Raw genomic sequence first — 5,623 nt, forward strand, 5'->3', positions numbered from 1 at the left:
CCACCTTGGACTATTCCCACTCTCTGGGATTTATGGTTTAACCAGTAAAATGTCACATCCGGCAGGAGCATGTAAGCTCTGAAAAGGAAGGGAATTTCTTTCTGTTTTTGTCTTTGAATGCTCAGTACCTAAAAGTGCCTGGCACATGCTGGATACTTGATAAATGATTGTTGAATTTTGAATTGTCTTCTTGAGGAGTGGAGTCCCTGTTTTATTTCAAGCCTATAGGAAAAGAACCTTTTTAAAAAAAAACATCACTAGAATTGAACAAGGGCAAGGCATTCCATCCTGCTTGTTACACTCAGATTATAAGTATATAAGGGCACCACTGGAGCTATTACTATCAAGTGAATGGAAGTGTATAGTACTTCTCAACGAGCATTCCATTCACAGCTCATTGGCGCTGAAGTTGTGGCAATGGTCTACGGTGCAAATGTGCACTTTGGGGCTCTTTAATGCATGGATTATGGGTACAATAGGCCCTTACAGCTCTTCACTGTATAAACATGTACTTGGGGAATTTAAATATGTGTATTATTGATACAACTTAGTATCATTTTTGGAGCTAATTATGTGTTTTGTGCTCTATAGTTTTAGCAGGGGCTTGTTCAGTCTTCAGTGAGTGAATGATTAACTACCCTTTGGAGTGAGAAGCCTCACCTCTGCATTTACTACCTGTCTGATTTTTTTCAAGTCACTTAAGCTCCTTAGGTCTCAGTTTCCTCATCTGTAAAATGAAGAGGTCAGAGTAAACAATCTCTAACGTCCCTTCCAGCCCTAAATCTGTTATCCACTGGTGTGTGGATTAATGATAGAACAGAACGTAACAGTGGATTCTGTCAAAGTCCACTCACCTACTTTTTCCTTACTATGGTTCTTGAAAATAAAGCTAGCAATCACCCTTTTGGAAACAAGCTGTCTCTTCCTTCAATATGCTCAAAAACAGAACAATCAGCATGTGGTGACTGAAGAATCCCCTCTTCTACATCATGGCTATTTATTTTTTATGGAATGCCAGTGGTGTGCCCTGCTGATTCTTCCCCCAAGGATCTAACGATGCAAATTAGATAGAAGCCAAATACCAGAAAATGGTAAGACATTTATCCAAATGTCTCAGGGCCTTTTCCCACCAGTCTTGATTTCACATATCACATCTCCTATTATAATCCATTAGCTTAAAAAAGAATCATTCACACGCTTTGATAACATATCACTAATATAATATCCACAATCCAACATAATTTAAATATTTTTTCTAATGAATGGACTTTTACAATCATTTCAAACTGATATTTTTCCATTTCTGTGCAATAACAATAGGACATCTATATAGAGGAGCCATTTCTTCACATAAAGGGACCAGTTTTTGGAAGGGGGTGTCTTATAACAATTGTACTCCACATCTAGCAGATCACTGGAAAGCTCTCAGCTTCCATTTCCCTCCCTACAGAGTTGGTGAGTTTGTTGGCATTCAATGAGCAGATTTCACTGCCCAATATTTTTCTTATGATCATTATGAACCTCTACCTAATTTAAAGTTCTACAAAATGCCTCATTGTGGAGTGAACTTGACTTGTTTAAAACCTCAACATCTGTTCATAGATGGTAAAGGAGCATTTGAGCTAGCTGACTTGGGATTTACACAGGTCTTTGGAATACCTAGTAGAGTATATACCCATGAGATGCTATCAGTAGTATCCTAGAGGTATTGTAAGGATATGCCAGAAAATATATTCCAGTAAATATTTGAAGTACAGGAACATTAAATCCTGAATTAGCAACCAAGAAGCCATTTTCTCATGGAGATTCAGAAACTGAACAACTCTTCAAAATATTTAGGGATTTGGGGTTACCAATGATGAAGTGATGAAGTATAGCCAGATGTTGAATCATTGTGGAATTATAAACATATTTCTCTAGGTGGAAACCAGGAAGCCTACTATTCCATGTCAAAAACTCAAATGAAAATGGCATTCTCCAAATGTTAGTCCATGATACCGTTGAAGGAATTTCTGGAAAAACAGTACTGAACCACCAATATTTTAATGACCCAAACCATTAGGAAGTTCTAACTCCCCAGCCAAGGGTTTTTATCAACTGAATAGTTCTTCCATTATTAAAACTCTGTCATCATTTTCCTTATGTTTATTTTTCCCTTCTTTGTTGTAAAACTGAAGCTGTCCTCTGTTTTCAAAGGTAAAGCTGTAAATATTATACAATGAATGTTCTATATATCTTTCCAAATCTTCTTATTCCTTATACCGAACTCCCCACCCCTCAGCTGCCTCTTGCCTCCATATACTCTGCAATCCAAAGACACTGGTCTCGTCATTATTCCCCAAGCAAGACATTTCACCTCCAGATGCTAAGTATTCTGTCATGCTGGTGATCTTCTCCCTCCTCATCTCTACCTCATACCCTCCCTGGATTCCTTCAAGCCACAGCTGAAATCCCACCTCCTACAGGAAGCCTTTCCCAATCTCCCTCAATGCTAGTACCTTCTCTCTGTTGAGTCTTTCCAGTTTATCCTGTATCTGAATTGTGCATATGTAGTTGTTTGCATGTTGTCTCCCCCATTAAACCATGGACTCCTTAAGAACAAACACTGTCCTTTTTACCTTTCTTTATGTCCCCAGTACTTAGCACAGTGTCTGCCACTAAGTAGGGGTTTAAAATTTTTTTATTGACTAATTATAAATAAAATTGTAAATCAAGGGGGCGTTGGGGAGAGAGGAATGAATTGACTCTAGGTCCTCATAGTCTGTGCCAAAAAAGAAAAAGCTTTAGTAGTTTCCATCAAAATGGAAAGGCTTCAAGTATGGTCTCAATGACAGACATCTTCTTCAGGGGACAAATCTAGAGTAATTTAGAGACACTCATTACCAGAAGATTAACTACCAAGAGATAAATTTTTTTCAGCCAGTTATTCATAAAGACTATCTACAAAAGTCGTAGAGGTTGTTAGAATCTAGACCCATGGAAGAAGAACCCACACTAAGAAATCCAAGATAGTTTTAAATACTGAATTTGTGCAATGGAGAATTAAATTGGAGTAAAAAAAAATGAGGCTCACAGTCTGGTTTTGCCATTTTAAAACTGTGTCACCTTGGGCAAGTCATTTCACCTTTCTGGGTAACATTAGGGGACTGGAGTAGGTTTAATTGTATACAACTCACCAAGTATTTTTTGAATGGTGACCATGTAACATGAGAAGTTAGGTGGAACAGTAGATAGAGTCAGGAAGACATGAATTCAAATCCTGCCTTAGACACTTACTAGCTGTGTGATCTTGTTTGTCTCAGTTTCCTCATCTATAAAATGAACTGGAAAAGGAAATGGCAAACTACTCCAGTATCTTTGCCAAGAGAACCCCAAATGAGGTCATGAATAACTGAATAACATACACTATGTGACATATACTATGTTAAGTGCTGAGGATGCAGATACAAAAAAGAAATTCTACTAGAAGGAAACATGTACACAAATTAAGTGAAAACAATATATATTAAGCTAAAAAAAAAGAAGTAATTTCAGGATGGGAGGGAGAACTCTAAAACCTGAAGAGATCCACAAAGTTCTCTTGTCAAAGATGGCCCTTGAAGGAGACTAAGGATTCCAAAAGGCAAGACTGAGAAGTAGTCGTTTATGTATCCGTACATATGTGTATATATGTAAACACATATGCATATATACATATGTGTATCTATATATGTGTATAGGCTTTAATAAGAACTTGTAGATGTGGACATAGATATATAGCTTCTTGGTAAAGCCTTTGAGTTGTCCTTATAACCATTTTGCCTTTTTCAGAAAAACAAAGAAAATTAGGAGAAACAGAAGGAAACGTAAAAGAATTGGTTAACAAGCATTTATTAAGCACCAACTATTTGTCAGGCATTATGCCAGGTACTGGAGATCCAAAGACAAAAATGAAAGCATTTTTGCAAACAAAGAGTTTGCTTTCTATCACAGAGATAATGTGGACATAAGTAAGTACATAAAAACTATGAGATAAAAAGAAGGTAATTTGGGAAAGAAAATACTAGCAGCTGGAAGGATCAAGGAATCCTATAGAAAGTGGTGGTTGCCCAGTGTTTTCAAGGAAATCAAAAGATTCTAAGAGATGGAGGGCAGAAGGGTGCGCCTTTCAGGCAGCAAAGGCTAATGGACACTGCTTCCCCTTCCTTTTCTAGTCTAATCTTTCAATTCTTCTAAAGAAGCATAGTCAAGCTTCTAAAACAAATTCCACACCTGTTTTATGAAGAGTTTCCTATAGAAACTTCAAAACTTGTGTATTACAGGCTTATGCCCACATTCATAGAGAGATATAGTATGGTTTCACCCAAATGGAGCACACAGACTTAACATTTATCTAATTCTCATGTGTAAAGGCTGCATCTTTTGGCAGAGAATGACCTTGAGAGGTCATCCAATTTGTCCTCATCTTCAAACAACCCACACTTAAACCATTTGCTGTCCTAATGATGGAAGAATAACATCATCTTTGTATTTTAAAGGAAGCACATTGTTTATCCTTATTAAATTTCTTTTTTTTCTTGTCTATTTCTCTAATGTACTGAGATCCTTTTGAATTACATATGACCCTGTCTTATATGATGCTGATGATCCTTCTCTCATTCCTAACATGACATCATTCAGGAAAATTGTGAACATGCTGTTCTATCATCCAAGTTATTATTGAAAATAGTAAATATTAGGAAGTTAAAAGGAAAACAAATTTGGAGAAGAGGTAGTGTCTGAATAAGTACTTTTTCCCCCAAGTCTCAGTGGATTCACAAATAAGGAAGGAATGCGTTTGAACCCAGTTTTAACCTTCAGTCTATACTCAGCTGAGATTGATAAATGAGATTTAAGCTATAACTATAGCACATACATTAAAGAAGTTCTCTAGAGGATACCATTTTATCCTACCTGACCAACTACAGAATTCACTAAAGAGTGCAATAATGAGCCCAGATCCTCTGTGAAAAATTTCACTTTGAAGAATTTTTTCTCCACTCACTCTCATTGGTAAATGTGGGGTGAACTTTGGGAAATGATGTATGACACCCCCACTCCATCTATGCAGCATCCAAACACCTAGAAGTTTTGAACTATCAGATTTAATTTGGTTTTTGAAGTTTGGGATGGGTTTTGCGGGGGGGGTTGGTTGGTTTGGGTTTTTGTTTGTTTTTGAGATAAGGCTCCCCCATCCAACCCACAATAATGCTCTGGGTAGTACAATGGATAGAGTGCTGGACCAGGAGTCAGGAAGACCTGAGTTCAAATCCAACCCCATCACTTACTAGATGTGTGCTCTTCAGCAAGTCTATCTCAGAAGTCTTAACTTGTCTTTCTCAGTTTCCCCAACTGTAAATGGAGTTAATAACAGTACCTACTTCACAGGGCAGATCAAATGAAATAAAATGAGGTGCCATTTATAAAGCACTTAGCACAATGCCTGGTACACAGTAGGCATTTATTAAATGCTTGTTCCTTCCCCCTTCCCCATAATTATGACACTGAAATACTGTAGGATATGGAAATGTCTTCTGAATCATCAAAGAGACCCTGGTTTTTATCCTGTATAGTCTTAGCATTAAGGGAATTTATCATATTCCAA

At 37.3% G+C, this 5,623-nt stretch overlaps 1 pseudogene; it reads left to right on the plus strand.

Annotated features, from left to right (window-relative positions):
- Positions 1-1,547: 1,547 nt before the first annotated feature.
- Positions 1,548-4,820, plus strand: LOC140507815 (cyclin-dependent kinase 1 pseudogene; annotated as a pseudogene).
- The last annotated feature ends 803 nt before the right edge of the window (positions 4,821-5,623 follow it).

Source organism: Notamacropus eugenii, chromosome 5, assembly GCF_028372415.1.
Source record: "Notamacropus eugenii isolate mMacEug1 chromosome 5, mMacEug1.pri_v2, whole genome shotgun sequence".
NCBI lineage: Eukaryota > Metazoa > Chordata > Mammalia > Diprotodontia > Macropodidae > Notamacropus > Notamacropus eugenii.